This window comes from Triticum aestivum, chromosome 4A, assembly GCF_018294505.1.
Source record: "Triticum aestivum cultivar Chinese Spring chromosome 4A, IWGSC CS RefSeq v2.1, whole genome shotgun sequence".
Lineage (NCBI taxonomy): Eukaryota > Viridiplantae > Streptophyta > Magnoliopsida > Poales > Poaceae > Triticum > Triticum aestivum.
In genome coordinates this window covers 617,946,937-617,964,501 of record NC_057803.1, presented here as the reverse complement: position 1 = coordinate 617,964,501, position 17,565 = coordinate 617,946,937, and positions in this window count along the sequence as shown.

Genomic DNA, 17,565 nt, shown 5'->3' with positions numbered 1-17,565 from the left:
TGAAACAAGAAGTTAGTGGAGGCCGTTGCATCCCATATATGGAGAGAATGGCATCAGTAAACAGAGGACGATATTCAGTTTATAGTTGTTTGCCGGACTTAAGGTCATCTCTAGGCGCTTTTCTCACCACGTTGGTTCTTCGTTCCTTTTATTTGGATCCGCCACCTTATTTTCCTGTCATGGGATTCTGAAACGTCAACAACACGCCGGTACCCGTCCGCAGGTACTGCCTACCTACTCCTTAGCTAGCTGCCTGGCTGCCTATATTACGTGCACACCCGTATGCACCCGTAAGAAAAAAACGCGTACAACATGTATCTTAGCAAGCTACATGCGCACTGATTGATTGATTGATTGACAAACTAACATTCTACTATATTTCCTCTCCTTCCCCTTATTCATTTTGGGGCGCCATCCAGAGCTTCGCGGTCGTCGGCGAGGGAGTAGTTCTCCACAGCTATGGAGGGGTCGCGCTGTGAATGGTACTGGTCAGACGTGTGCTTCTAAAGCATATGACCATGTCACCTTTGAATCTTTGTTTATCTATAATTATGGTCTCGAAGCAACTTCTTTTTACTCTCCCATCGTATTGCCAAATAGCAAAGTGTGGGCAATCGGCCTTTTCGTGGCTAACAAGAAACACACACACACACACACACACACACACACACACACACACACACACACACACACACACACACACACCCAAATCTTTATATACCGCTTCCATTCTCTGGTAAGACATAGATATATCATTTTTGAACTAAACTTGTCCATGTGTTTTCTAAACTTATTTTGAAACTCCAGTACGGCATCAGAGAGATGGGTGCATCCTAGGTTGCAGAGGCCGGGTGTAACTCATTATAGTTGCATCCCTCGATCCTATGTTATGAGTCAGTAAAACCACCCTTTGTAAAAAAAAGTGACTAGCTATGCTAAGCACCTTCCCTGGGTTTTTTAAGAACTTATATCTATTCCCGTTAGAGTATAGATTATGGTAGGTTAGAATTTATTAAGATTGTTTTTGTTATATCTCTGATTCCTAACTTATATGTAGGAGAGCCTTCTTGCCCTGCAAGTCTTCAGTGGGAGGAGACGTTCCCGTTGATTACTAGGCGCCTTCGGTGACTTCGTAAAATCTCAAGATGATATGTTGTCTCAGTCTCTCGGAGGTGCTTATAGGGGTAGGGTGTGTGTGTATATTCATATTTTTTTAGAAAAGGAGGATGACCCCCGGCCTCTGCATCTGGGAGATGCATACGACCACTTTATTGATTATTCTCGAGGACCTTACAAAGTATTACAAACAATATACTTGAATCCACCATCTTGGCAACATATGCCATTACTCCTATCCATATGATGAAGGGGTGCTAGCTGGGCCACTACCCCAAACCACTCACCTAAGCCTAACATCAAAAGCCGGAAACCCCAGCCGAGCCACATACCGGGTCTGGGGCACAATCCGGTCAGACGCACTCGTGTGTCGTTGCCGCCATCTTCCACAGGTCTGTCTTCAGATCATATTGAGGCTTCTACCTTGTCTGGCCACTCTGTCATCGACGCCCCCATGATGCCAGACAGCTTCCTTCTCCTGCACGAGTCCATCTCCGCGCATCAGACGCCGAGTCTCCACAGCACCATGCCGCCGAGATCCGCCACCATCAATGTGTAAGATGAAGCACCGCTCCACCAAAGTCGTCGTCCTCTAGTCCCTCGAGTCCGTGTGCACCTCCAAGAATGACGCCCCCAGGGGGAAATGACACCAGAGAGCCGTCGTCATTCAATCTACTGATCTAGGGTTTCCCCCGGAGGTAGCAGAGAGTGGCCTTGAAGATCTGCACGGCGGTGCCTTCAGGAAGGGAACGACGCAGACAGCGTCGCCATCGCCAGCCTTGGCAAAAGCCAATAGCAGGTTTTCACCCAGATCTGATCGAAGACCTCCATCTCTCGTGCACGGGTCGCCGCCGTCCTTGCCGGGATCTGGATGATCCCGCTTGCCAGACCTCAGCACGGAGAAGCCCCCCACCGAGACCCGCCGGCCGAGTAGGGGAGGCCGAGGCCGCGCCCACAGGTCAGATCCGCGATGGATCCAAGCCCGCGCCGCCGCCCCGGAATCAGCCCCGTGCGCAGCCGCCACCGCCTGCCGAGGCTCGCCGCCGCGTGCCCCGCCACCGCTCACTGAGGCCTGCCGCCGCAGGACACCGCCGCATGCCGCCTAGATCCGCCGCCCACAGAAGAAGGGGAGTCGGGAGAGGGAGTCCCGCCGCCGCCGCCGCCCGCGTGGCGGCGCGAGGAAGGGAGAAGGAGAGGGCGGTGGCGGTGCCTAGGGTTGGAGCCCCCCGAGTCGCCCAGGGCGGGGGCGACGCGAGGGACGCGACTTCATTCGCTAATTAGATGTTCTGCGGTTTCGACTTTGGACAACGACCAGCACTCGGTGAGAGGTGGGGTTCGGCGGCGTGGTGCTCGGCGGAGATTTTGGTCGCCCTCTGTCTTCCTCTTCCCCGTGCACTCAACAATTCAGAGGCGACAGTTGCAGCAGCGGTCGCGGTGGAGCAGGCGGAGAGTATGGCGATTTTTGCTGCTGTGGCAGAGTAGGCCACTCCAAATCTATGGGTGAGTGTATGCGCGTATACATGAATGCTTGTGTTTGTATTGTGTTCAACAAAAAACAGTCTTGTACTCGATAAATATTTTCCCTCGAGGCTCAATAATACACACGCCACACTCCTGTCTAATCCTAAGACCTAGACCGAGCTCCGCCACAACCTCCGCGCCGCATCACCTCTGGAGAAGTCGATCTCCATGATCTCCATCAGGGATTGCGCAACCCATAGCTACAGTTCATTCGTTGATCATGTTGATCGACTGGTCTAGACAGTCTTTTTCATGATCTGCTGATTGTGAGTTTTCTCTCTTGACGATCAATTTATAGGTATTATTTTTTGGTTTTATAATCTAAGACTGGTTTGAGTCTCCTGCCGTCCGTCAACCATTCAACTACACGTGCCTCTCTACTCGTTACGTCAAAGGTGGCGACTACAACGGCCAGTGATCCCCCACAGCTTCGTTGTAACCTACATCTCACGACTTCAACAAGCACAGTATGCGTGGCCAATGCTTCGTGCATTGATCACCTCCAAGCTAGCTTCCGTGAAATGCATCACCTGGATCCATGACGGGTCGTAGGGACGGGGAGCACCGGCAATGTGGTCGATGGCACCACTCTTCTGTAACGTCACCTCGAACAGAGTACACCATTGGAGAAGTTGGGCGGATTCAGTGAGAGCATGAACGAAACATGTTGGTTTATGTAGATGCTAGCAAGGGACGAGAGAGGTGAAGCGGCTGCCGGGGCAGGGGAAGCTCCGCGCACGATGGCGCTGGGGTGAAGGGCATGAGCGGCCGTCAACGGAGTGGGGAGATGAGGTGCAAACATGGCCACCTGGCCGAAGAGGCATCGTCGAGGGCGCCTACAAGGCCACGCTCGGGTGGAGGAGGTGGTGGAGGTGTACACATGGCCGTCATATGGAGGGATCGGCACTTGATTTAGGGTTAGAGTGGCACTTGGTTTAGGATTTAAAGGAAATAAATTTGCATGTTAGTTCATGACTTTTTGTTTGAATGAAACAGAGGGCTTCTCACCCCCTCCGTTTTTCATTAATGAAAACCACAAGTTCTCGAACTTCATGACTTGTTTAGGGAAGAAATGATATGTTTGAGCACGGACATTTTTTAACACACATAATAAACCCTAATAACTTAGATAAGATGGAACACACCGTACCATTACAATAACATAGATAAGTTTACGGACAGTTCACGGACACATGACGAAACATGACACGGCACGACATGACATAGAAAAGCAACAAAATAAAAAACAAAACATGACGAGCTTGACTCCGGGCTTGAACATCTTCATCTTGACCTCCTTCTTCCACCTTGGCCGCGCGCGCCCCTTCAACACCGTCTTCATCTTCACACCTCCTCCTCCTCGTCGTAGGGAAGGGAGTGCATCTGGCCTGGAGTAGGGAAGATGCGCTCGTAGTTGGTGTAGATGTTGTAGACGGTGAAGAAGATGGCCTCGTAGCCGCACCAAAAGACTTGGCCGAGGAGCTCGCGCGCGTCAAACGGGTTGGTGAAGGTGACCGTGAGCAGTAGGAGGATGCCGCCGCGGTCACGAACCTCGTTGAGGGTGAACATCCTCGGCGAGCCCCGTGGGAGGTGTGCCGGCTCTGAGGAAGGCGCGGGTGAGTTCGACGGAACCCCTCCACCTTGAAATAGCCCACACACGGAGCTCCCTCTCCACGAGCACGCCCGGTGGGTAGCGCAGCTCCGGCACGACAGGCGGGCGGTTGAAGGTCGGCTCGTTGAACTGCATCTTCACTTGGTCTTGCTTGGGGAGGGCTCGGTCGCTTCGGTGTTTGAAGTTGGAGAGGATCGGATCTGGCTTGTGGGTGGGAGAGGAAGAGAGGCACCCCATTTATAGGCCTGTGGGTGGGAGAGGAAGAGAGAAAGGATGAGAACGGTGCGTGTGTGAATCCGGACGCGTGTGTGTATCCGTTACGTTTTGCACACTTAAATTTTTGCACGAAAACGATGCATGGGGCGCGTGCGTGCATCTGAATCACTGCACAGCTCTTTGACCGGGCGGTGCATGTGAATCGCTGCCCTGAACCACTGCCCTGAACCGCCTAGCTCGCCTCGCTAGCCTAGCTCGCCTCGCTCGCATGCATGCACGTCGCCGCCTCCCGCGCATGCAAACCCGCGTCGCCGCCTCCATGCATGCAAGGCCTGGAAAGGCTGAGACGGGATATTTACTGCGGTCTCAGGCCCAGACAATGAGACGGCCCAACGGTCCATCCAGCGCGCCCGGTATTTGTTAAAAAAACAATCTTCCAGCCAATCAGATTGCATCTCGCGGATCGCCCCCCTCCTCCCCGCAGATTCCTTCTAGAAGGGTTAGATCGACGGCCCTTGATCGCCGCTAGGGTTAGATGAACGGTCCTTGTTCAGCGCTAGGATTAGCGGGGTTTGGGAGGGGTTTGGAGCAGTCAAAGCTATGTTTGACCAGATTTCAAATGAGCATAATAAATTAAATAAAAATCAGAAAAATAAAAAACCTACGCACATAGTCTTCTTATGTTATATACTAACGATTTAAGTTGATAAACAAGCTTTACATACATTTAAATGATAACTTCATGTGTATTGTATGATATCTCGAGTATCTCAAACTCTTTTGTGTGAAGTGAAGAGAAGTGTTTTGGGAAAATGAACATGAAAATTTCAAAAAACTCACCACAGCTTCATTTTGGAGTGACTAAGAAGGATCCATGCTTAGTTTTTCATTTTGATGTTTTACACTTGTTTAAATCTTGGTCAAAGTTAAGTTTGACCAGAATTCAAATGAGCAAAATAAATTAAAAAAAAATTAAAAAATGGAAAAACCAGCGCACATAGTCTGTACATATAGAATATATGTGTAGGAAAGTTATTTGGCTGTTTTAGACAAGGTCGAAAAAAACCTTGCTTAGAAATAAGGCCGTTTACCCTACCTTTGGACCCCTCTTTTTAGCACATTTTTCATGAAAATTTCAAAAACCTCACCACAACTTCATTTTGGATTGACTAAGAAGTATCCAGGCTTAGTTTTTCATTTTGATGTTTTAGACTTGTTTAAATCTTGGTCAAAGTTAGGTTTGACCAGAATTTAAATGAGCAAAACAAAATTCAAAAAAATCAAAAAAAGGAAAAACCATGTGCTCGTTCAAACATCATCCAACAGATATTTAAACATCATGTCAAACATACTTCTAACATAGGTCCAACATCATCCAACAGAAATACAATATGTCAAGTGATAAATGTTTCATAATACAACATCATCCCTTATTCATAATGTTTTATAATTATTCATAGATAGCGTTGGGGCTTTTGTCTGTTCCTTGAGCTTCTTGCCATCACTTTGCTCCTCGTGCACCTTGTGCTCATTGTTTCTTCTCTTCTTCTCTTGGTTGTCGGTACCTTGCGCGTCTTCTTCAAACCTACGATAAAGCTGTGCAAAACATAAACGGTAATGAGATCATGTCAAGTGATAGATGTACAATAGTATTTGACCCTTGCAAGATTTACATACCTAGCAGAACTCACAACAACAGAAGGTTGGTCACCATTTGGAGCCTCACTTGGATCATCATTTGGAGCCTCACTTGAATCACCATGATCACCATTTAGAGCCTCACTTGGATCACCATTTGGAGCCTCACTTGAATCATTATTTGGAGGATATTTTGGATCATCGTCAAAATCATGCGGTTGTTGACCATCATCATTTGGAACCTCATCAAAATCCTCATCTGATGCAACCGGCTGTTGACCATCATTTTTATCATCTGTTGAGGCAACCGGCTGCTGACCAACATTTTTATCGAAGCCTTCATCGAAACTCTCTCCGAACGCTGGATCTACTGTGTTATCACAATACTTACCAAAATGACCAGACCCACCACACCTTGTGCACTTACGCTTCCTCGCCCCAAGTCCAGCTCCTTCGCTGTGAGGTCTGATTCGACTCTTCCTTGGTCTACCTGCTGCTCTCTTCAGAATTGGAGCACAAAGCTTGAATCCAGGGTCCACCATGTCCCATTGTTGTTTCCCCTCCATAGCAGGCAAGGCATAAGCATATGTGACTTTGAACCTTGCAACAGAGTAGTAATCATGCACATACTGTTGTATGTTCCCTGCTGGACCTAGGAGAGAAGTGATGAAAAACAAGGCATGAATGCATGGCAACCCAGTTATCTGCCATTGCCTACAACTGCAAGTTCTAGCTTCTAAATCAACTGGATATCTCCATTCCCTCTTCTCTTTATCCAAATATGATATCTCTGCTGTGGTACCCGAGCAAAGAGTCATGTTCATTTCCAAGCCTGTTGTCTTCTGCTTCAGTTCATTCATCACGGTAGGGATGATAATGTGGCCCATGAATTTTGCCTCGGCTATCCCTGCACGATAATGAAATTTCTACATGTATTCTATCCTTATCCTGTCAAGCAAATCCACTACATAATGACCCTTTAGTTTCCGGATCGTTGAGTTGAAAGACTCTGCTAGATTATTGTGCACATAGTCAACTTTGCTCACTTCACTGAATTGGCTTCTGGCCCATAACTTGGAGTGGTGTGTTTCCAAGTATTCTTTCACTTTGGGATTCATGTATAACTGCCTCAAGTGGTAGTTGTGCCTCTTCACACTGCATGTCAAAGATGCTGGCCATAAATTGTCGGTATACACCTTCCCTTTGAATTTCTTCATGAAATTTGCAGCAAGGTGATGCATGCATTCCCTATGCTCTACTCCAGGGAACACATTCTCCACGGCCACTTCTAAACCTTTGCAGACATCTGTATCAATGACCAACCCATTGGGATGTGCAATAGCCCGACGGAGATTATGCAAAAACCAAATCCAGCTCTCCTCACTCTGTCTCCAGCACACCATAGGCAACTGGAAATACAAAACTATGTGCATCAACTGCACAAGCTGCTACTAATTGTCCTTTAAACCTTCCTGTGAGAAAAGTGGCATCAATAGCCAAATAAGGCCTGCAGCCTGCCAAAAACCCCCGGCGACAAGCCTCAAAGCAGACAAAAACCCTCCTAAAGCATTCCTTGGTCTTTGTCACTCCCCTGAATGTGTACTCCACGGTGTGGTGATCAATATCTACAATACTACCTGGGTTTGTCCTCTCCACTTCACCTTTGAATGAATACAACAATTGAAAACTTTCCTGCCAGTTACCATAAATAGAATCCATAGCATGTTGTTTACCATTGAACAACCTCATGTATGGTAAATCTATCTTGAACTTATCTTTGATGTTCTTCTGCAATTCCTTTGGACCCACTTGCTGGTTTTCTTTCACCCACTTCTTTACTTCTTCTGCCACCCATCTTGACTTGGCTCTACTGATTGTATCCTTCCTAAGGGTTGATTCCTGGCATGTGTGCTTAAAAGGGTTCACTTTGACCTGAACATAGTGCTATTCCGCATTTTAGATGCAAGTAGCCTCCATGGACAACTTTCAGTCGGACAGTGCACTCTGTAACGTACTTGATCGCTCTTGTCAACTTTGAAAGTACGTTCTACCTTGATGCAGTATGTCACAAGTGCATTTCTACACTCGTTCATGGATGCAAAAACTGTACCTTCTTCTATATGAGGGTTCAAAGGGTCCCATTCAACAGCTGCAAGGTCTTCGTCCTCACCCATCGTGTCATCATCCACACGGACTGCATTGTGAGCCTTATCTTCGTTCTCAGTCCGAGGTGCCCATCATAAATTCCGAATAACATCAGAATATAGCTTGACTTCATCAACCCTAGAATTGTAGCCATCAGGCTCCACTTCAAGGGGGACCCTACTGCTGTTGCCCACACTTGTCGAGCCACCACGTCGCCGTGCACCAACTGAACTGTTCTGGCTAGAGATGCCATTACGACGACTTGGTTCTCCCCGAGATGTTGCACCCGCCATCCTAGGTCCAACTGCCTGCTCAAACCCATCAACTTGCAGCCTCACATGAAAATTATCTTTCTCTTTATGCCTAACAAACATGGTAGCTAGCTCTTCATCATTACTAACTGTCACCCAATTCTTTTCCCCATCATAGTATTTGTATACCACTTCATCAAGCAAACCCCAAGGATATTGGCTACAAATTACCTCCCCAAATTGTCTGAAACTCCAATTACTAGCCATTGGCAACCGATAATCAAAACCTCCTTGGTATTTCTTCTTATCCTTTGCATCGAACATGTACCGGTCCCTTCTAATGTGCACCATGAAAGCAAACCGCAACTCCATCCTAACCGGCGAAAAACAGAGACGCAATCAGCATACTAATTGGGTAAACCTACTCGAATCGAGTGTTCAAATGCACAACTGAGCTCAATCTAAACAAGAGGCGAGACTTACCCCTCGGGAACCCAGTCGTGGACGCGGCGGATCTCCGGCCCGATGCCTGCCTCGCCAAATACTCCAGGGTCGCCGCTGCTCACCATTTCGCCCTAGGGTTCTTCCTCATAGTTCAAATAGCTACAACATCCCCCCACGTTTGAGCGCTCCGGCCGGGCGCACGGAAGGAGGCCGCGCCGCGGATCGAGCAGGTGGCGGGCGCCCCACCCGTGGCGTCGCAGGAAGGTGGTGGGCGTCACAGGTAGCCGTGGAGCGTAGGCGCAGGGAGGTAGCGGCGGAGTAGGCCGTGCAGCTGGTGGCGGGGCAGGTGCTGGCCGCGGCGCAGGTGGCGGCGGCGGCGGCGCAAGACAGCCGACCGGGTGGATGGGTGTGAGCTAGAATGATTTGGGGATTTAGTTGCACGGGCCTACATGTCAGCTCCGGACCCACGTCCACGCGGTCCCACGTGTAAGCTCCGGACCCACAACCACTAACACCGGCGGACGGAATGGACTCAAATATGACCGTTTGGCCTCGTCATAGTTGCTGTGCTCGGACTAGGGGCAAAACTGAGTACAATTCGCATCTGAGGGCAAAACTGAGCACATGGGCACCACTGAGGGCAAAAGGATAATTAACCCCTATAATTAATCTAACATGCAATAGTACTCTGCATAATTTTAAAACCACAACCGATCAAGTAATATTAGTTTAAATTCTAACGACAGCTCATGCATATATTGACAAATATTCAGTCAAACATATTTGTGCACATCATTATCATACTAAGCACATTCATCGCATGCACTAACCCTAGATAATCACTCATCAAACAATAATTAAAAACACGCGTTTTTGGGGATTGTTTGAGCATGTCACCCGGGCTATGGACGATGTGAATTCTTCTGTCCAATTTTCCATCCACTTCTGGCACATTTTTTCGACACCTCTTTTCAGTACTGGTTAACAAAACAGCCACGGCAAAACAATTTTTAAATTCAAGTCCACAAATCAGCCACGGTAAAATAATTTTTAATTTCAAGTCCACATTTATTAACAAATAAACAAATAAACATCATGTAGTCTTTTTTTGGTGACTCCAGATTATGCATTTAGTAGTAGTTTGTACTAACGGTGACTCCAGATATGTTCCAAAAATCTCTGCCGCTTGTAGTATTTTTTTGCTGGGAAGGGGGCTGATCAATAACCCATCCCACCCGAGACTCCAGCCCCAAATTCCAAAGCTCCAAAATTTTCTCGTCTGAAATTGCGTTTCCTGCCCAGATTTCTCTTTCGCGCATGATTTTCATATTCCGATCTCCATGTTATGTTTGTTTTTGTTTTGTTGTAGGAACTACATGTAATGGCGAACAATACGCTAACTTTTGACATACCCCTCGGTTCCTATTGAATACATGCAATTATGACGCCAGTCGAAAGATAGCCTCAGGGAGGACGCCCCAACTTGAGCACATGAGCTCCAATAGAGGCCATTCCGGATCCGTTGCAAAGCTCTCGGGGAGCCAATGATTGGAGGCTCACACATTCCGCCTCTTGGGCAGGCTCAGCCATACGCGGGGTGCTTTTATAGCCTAATTGGCATCTCTGATACTGCTGTAGATTGCTAATGAACGTTGCCCACCCAAAAGCGTGAACAAGTGACTATGCTGGCAGTGTTGACAATGCGTCCGAAGATCTGAAAACAACATAGGCACCAAACCTTCTAGACAGTGACTCCAGACTTGTCAAAATTTAGGGTAAATTTTTAAAAAGCATACAAGTCGCTTAGCGCTAGCCGCCGCTTGTAGTCTTTTTGTAGGGAAGGGGGGGGGGGGGGGGGGGGGGGGGGGGGAGGCTGATCAATAACCCGCTGCTATGGCCGGCGAAAGGTCACACCCAAGGAGTCTCCAGCCCCAAATTCCAAAGCTGCTTTTGAGATCTTTCGATCTCTTCATCTCCGCGTTATGTTAGTTTATGTTTTGTTGGAGGGTCTACATGCAACGACCCTCACTTTTGACACACCCCTGGTTCTAGCACCTGGACATCGCGGTTGCAGCTCGCGGCCAAGCCAGTTCCAGCATCTCGTGCCACCCCATCGTAACATGATTTCGCCGCCGGTCCAGCACCGCCCCTCGCTGGATGCAACTCTGGCCGAGATGGATGAAGTGACTTTTGCTGGTCACTTCATCACTGTGCCGGCATGATCATTAGGACTCGACGTCAACCGTGTAGTGAATGATGTGGCAGATGATCCTCGCGAGCGAACTCCCTGTTACAAGCTAGGAACCCAGCACCGCTGGCAGGATTTTGATCGACCGTGCGCCTCCTCTACGTTCCAGGCCGCTCTGATGCAGCACATCCATGACCCGTGTGACGTGCGTCCACTTCTCCTCCTCCATGTGCGCCTTGTCACTCTGGGTGAACAACATGCAGCATGTGAGCGGAGCGCCAAATCGATTGGAAGAGCATGCATTGTCTAAGTCCAAGGTGCATTCCCCAAAGGGAATTTTAGTTGTGCATGCACGTAGGTACCGTACTCTATGGACGATATTTAATGGTTCTATTGATACAAGTAAATATACCAGACAGTGCATGTGTTGTTGTTCGAAAAAAAAATGTAATGTGTGCGTAGACCAAGGACTCAAGGACAACTTAAAAAATGAATCCATGCTATGTAGGCTGAATGAGTGCAAGGATCAGGATAGTCCAATCAATGTCGGGGCAGCACTGTTACAGTTGCCGGAAGCCAGACATTTTTTTTATGGAAAACTTCCAATCTATTCATCTTCAATTATGGCAGTATAACGAACATGAAAAATAATAAAAATTACGTCCAGATCCGTATAACACCTAGCGATGACTACAAGCACTAAAGCGAGTCGAAAACGTGCCGCCGTCATCGCCCCTCCCTTGAAGGAGCCAGACAAAATTTGTTGTAGTAGACACTCAGAAAGTCATCGTGCTAAAGCCCCATAGGACCAGTGCACCAGAACAGCAACCGCCGCCGCCGTTGAAGAGTAGTGTAAATCGAAAGGATCCAACTAGAGCAAACTGGACATTGATGTGCAGAAGAAGGGGGCCCACGTGCGCAAGAGAGAGCACCCCATGTTTCATGGGTCTACAAATTTTGTCCTCAACGATGGTCCATGTAAAGAAGTGGCCTGGAAAATGGCAACCTTGCCAACTGAGTTAGAGGTGGTTGGCGGTGAAGAAGAAGAGCATCTCCGGGCCCTAATGACATCAACTTCAAGGGCCGACCCTCGATCTCAACATGCGACGAGGTCACGAACTACATGCGTTAGCCACAGCCCTGCATGGATGCTACTCGTCTACCACTGACGTCTTTCTTTGCCTGGTCAATGCAGGTGACGGACGCGATGAGGAGGGCTCAAGTAGGTCGAGGGTGACAGGAATACGACGACAACCTCTTGTTCCTTGAGTTGGGGGAGCGGGGTGGGCACACGATACATATTGTGGCGAAGTGGCGGCGAAGCCTTTTTCTGGTCATTGCATCTACGCGCGGGCATGATCATTAGGAGTTGGCGTTGCCGATGCAATGAACGACATCGTGGATGTTCCATCCTAGTCAAGCAGGAACCATGCACTGCCATAGTGCGCAATTTGGGCGGGAAAACGCCGGCACGGTAATCGGGCCCACCATGAGCGGAAATTTGGGCGGGAAAACCGCCAAATCTTCGGCAGTGTGTCGTGGCCTCCCGAAAACGGGAGGGAAGGCAAGACCGTGCATGGGATTCCATGTGTGCAATGGTGGCGCGCAAAAGTGCTTCGTTGGTCGTGTCATGCGATGTTTTTTTCAAAGTCCTCGGAATCGGCCCAAACTTCGTGGAGGGGTCGAGAGGGTGTCTACTACAATGTGCCCTACCGCCGCCGTATCGCATGGTTTCGCACCACCGCTTCAGATCATTGCGCCGCCAAGCAAGTCTTCTATATCCCTCCTTTCGGCGTGCATCGGGAGAAGGGACAATAGGCCTCCGGAACCCTGCCTCTCGTGATCCTGTGCGGGAGAGGGGCGATCAGGTTTTTGGGGAGCGCACTCGCGCGACTGCTGACAGCGACGACTTCGCCAACGACGACTTTTTCCCCGACCTCGGCAACATCATCCTCAACGACATGGGCGGCAACATCAACGTCGGCGGTGCCGCTCCCGCTGCATCGTATGTGATTCTATCCTTCTTGTTCGAGATCGTGGTAAAATTCATATTTCTAGTATGTGTTCTAGATGTGATCTGTTCATCTACTATGCTAGTTCGCATGATTAGTTTAATCTCTGCTAGTGCTGTCATGATTTATCTTATGTTTATTCGGATTAAATCTCGTAGTAATTTGCACATATTTTCAGCAAGTGGTTTTGGTGCCTGCTGCCTCATGCAAACTTGGCTTTTCTATTATCTATATTTCTCTTGTCAAAACAAAAATGAGTACACAGCTCCTTAAATAGCCCACGCACACATGCAGCCGGAGCAACAATCTACCCTGATTTTATGCCACTCAAGCAGTAACCACCAGGATGCCACACCGGCCACTGACTCCATGCACTAATCTCCTTCCTAGATTCTCTCTAGGGTCTTCAAGACTAGGCATGCAACACTAACAAGTCACGCATGCATAACAAACCCATCCGACTATACTATATACCAATACTGAACGTGCGTTGGCTTCTACTTGTTCATGCAGCACCGCCTCACACACCTGAGTCATTTCACGCAGCATCCGGCATCTCGCCGCTTTCGTCCCATCAAACGACAATCTCGGGCATCTCGCCTTGCATCCCTGCTGAACAAAAACTCCTACGCACGTACAGCCGCATAGCAAGCTGCTTGGTTACCTAAACTACATGCAGAACGAAACATAAAACTATGCTGATACGTCATGATAAGATTAGTGCTAACAGAGTGGCTTGTGTAGCTAAAGCCTGAGCTGGCTAGCTAGCTAGTAGTCCTTATCGTAGTAGGCTAGTACTACAACAGAGAAATTAATCATGGCCTAGTGCACTTCTTGTTATCTCTGTTGAGCTCTCCTCGGATGACGAGGAGCAGCAGTCCCGCCCCCTCCTCGACGAGGCTGCCGCTACATATGAGGAGTTCCAACGACAACTAGAGCTCCTGCTTGAGCGGTCCCTCCATAACTGCTGTCCGGCGCCGCCCTCGCCTGACGTCTCGTCAGAATTGGTCCTCACGGGCCCCTAGGTCAGCGACCGGTCCAAGACCACCATGAAGACGTCCGTGCCGCCTCAGCGTGTGGTGATACTACTATGAAAGAGCGAATTTGCCCAAATTTCATAGTTTCTACATCAGTCCAAGTGTTTCCTGCATGATATGTTCGTAAGGTCTCCGCCGAAGGGATGTCGTCCACTACTGAGGTCCGTAGATTTATATGGATCTTTATCTAGTTCATCATGTGCTTAAGAAATCTATAATGCCTATTATGTCTTGCATTGTTCCTTGGGTAAGCTTGTCACCGAACCTTCAACATGACAAGTCGGTTGCCAGCCGTTGAGTCATGTTATTTCATGTGCTTCATAACTAGCTTGTTTGATATGTTGAGCCATTCAGGAATGTTATTTCATGCGTGTCAACTTGTGTTGATATGTTGTGCGTAATACCAAAAATTTAAATGGAAGAGTTGGAACCACACAATACTGTTGGCAAGTTGGATTTACTTATATTGTATGCAGACATTGTGTTGTCTTGAAGAGGCATCAGTCCGCCTGCCCGACCTATTTAAGTAGGCCGCTGTGACGGGGGAGGGGTTCCGGTGAGAACTGGAGCTTCCGCTCGAGCGGTCCCTCCATGACCGCGGTCCGACGCCGCCATCATCAGATGTCCTTGGACGTCACGCCAGACTAGGTCCTCACGGACTCTGTGCTAGCAGAGGTGTGGGTCATCGACCGGTCCAAGACCTTCGCTGAGAGAACTACCTATATAATGTCTATTATGTCATGTGCTTAGGTAAATATATAATGTCTATTATGTCATGCAAGCTTATTATCATGCCTTCCGTTCAGGCATGCTATTTCATGTGTCATAAGTAGCTCGTTTCATATATATGTTGTGTTTGATACCAATGCCCTAAATGAAGAAGTTGGAACCATGCAATATATTCTTTATCATCTGAATTTATATGTATAATATATGACGACACAAAAAAATTATATATGAGAACAGTCGCATTATTTATAATTCTATTCAACTTAAGTAGAACAAGCAAAAGAGCAGTTTTTTAGACGACGCCGCCGCAATCCCGCCCTGACCCGCCGCTTCCCCGTCGCCCACTCGCCGATTCGCAGCCACACCAGCATACCTCCTTCGCCACCGACCGCCATCAGCTGTCACCGGTCCTCCGTAGATCTGTTCCGTCGTCTCTGCAGCCACCCCGCGCTCCGTCATCAGCGCGGCTCCGCCCGGTCAAGGTAATATCTTTTTTCAATCTTTTTTTATATTGCAATAAAATAGATCATTGACTTAGATTTTTAATTGTTTAGATGAGTTCCTATGACTATGATTCTTCATCCTCCGATGAAGAATTTGATTTGGCCGAAGAGGAGGATATTGCAATGCTGACGATGGTGCACAAGAACAAGCGGCCAAAACATGGCGAGTTCTTGCGGAGAGAACCGGTAGACGCTCATGATAGATTGATGCAGAACTATTTTGTTCCAAATCCCATTGTTTGACTCCATTTTTACCATATGATGCATAGATATATTTAATCTATTTTGTATGAACAGAACCTCCTCAGATCATGTCAATGAGTATATAATTGATGATAAAAAATATCAAATTTCTCTCATAAATAATTAGTTGGTGATCTTCAAGGGAAAAAGGGAAAATATAGTATTTATGAATTTGCAGGCCCAGTCACGTTAACGCATACACTTGTACTGGTCAAATGGATTTAGTGATCAACCAGTTTGCCAATGGAATAAATGATGTGTGCATGCACGGACCTACTGATCAGCAAATATCCGTGCAAAAACGTCTGGTGCGTATAACATGAACGAAATATTGTGTGACGCCACCGGCACCGAGAGATCAAAGATAAGATAGGGTGTGTTACTAACGGCAGCGGCGACGATGCTAATCTCTCGTGCTTATTGTTGAATTGTAACGTTACATGTACCTGTATTGTGTGTGATGGCTGTTGTAACTAGGTCCTACACTGGTAGAAAAAGAGGCTTCCGTCTAGCCCCATTAGTCGCGAAACTGTAGGAACCGCGACTAATGAAGTCTTTAGTCGCGGTTCGGCAGACGAACCGCGACCAAAGGCCTGGGCCCAGGGCGCTCGGTGGCCAGCTGGTGCACGTGAGGGGCTTTAGTCGCGGTTGGCCAGGCCAACCGCGACTAAAGCTCCTCCCCTACATATACCAGTTCAGCACGCTCACTTAGCCATTTGGTGCCACTTCTCTTCACAAGCTTCACAAGGGGGTGTAGGTTTGCTTTTGGTTCCTCTTATGCACACAAGGTGTTTGATGAAATGCCCTAAGAGGGTGAAACAAACATGATATGAAGTGCTGGAGCCACACTTGAGGTTCCTCATTTATTTTTTCCTCCTCGATCGCGGTTAGCAACTTGAACCTTTCATGCATGTGTGTCATTGATAAAATATGCATGTGTGCAGTTCATTGTTTAATTTATATTGTTTGTAGCTAGTTAGTTTAACAAATGCATGATGGTTAATTATATATTTTATATTATAATAATGCCGATGAATCGGCAATGGATGTACGGTAACCGACTCTCCGGCGAGTTCACTACGGGTTTGAAAGATTTCCTCGTAGTGGCTAATGCGAACAAGCAGGGGGGTTTTGTTATCTGTCCATGTGTTATCTGTAAGAATCAGAAGGGTTACTCTTCCTCAAGAGATGTTCACATGCATCTGCTTCGGCACGGTTTCATGCCAAGCTATAATTGTTGGACCAAGCATGGAGAAAGAGGGGTTATAATGGAAGAAGATGAAGAAGGGGATGATTTCATCGATGAAAGCTATCTTGCTCATTTCGGTGATACTTTCATGGAGGATGCTGAAGGTGAAGGGGAAGGTGAAGAAGAGGCACGTGATGATCCCGTTGATGATCTTGGTCGGACCATTGCTGATGCACGGAGACGCTGCGAAACTGAAAAGGAGAGGGAGAATTTGGATCACATGTTAGAGGATCACAGAAAGGCGCTGTACCCCGGATGCGATGATGGTCTGAAAAAGCTGGGCTGCACACTGGATTTGCTGAAATGGAAGGCAGAGGCAGGTGTAGCTGACTCGGCATTTGAAAACTTGCTGAAAATGTTGAAGAATATGTTTCCAAAGGATAACGAGTTGCCCGCCAGTACGTACGAAGCAAAGAAGGTTGTCTGCCCTCTAGGTTTAGAGGTTCTGAAGATACATGCATGCATCAACGACTGCATCCTCTACCGCGGTGAATACGAGAATTTGAATGAATGCCCGGTATGCACTGCATTGCGTTATAAGATCAGAGGCGATGACCCTGGTGACGATGTTGAGGGCCAGAAACCCAGGAAGAGGGTTCCCACCAAGGTGATGTGGTATGCTCCTATAATACCACGGTTGAAATGTCTGTTCAGGAACAAA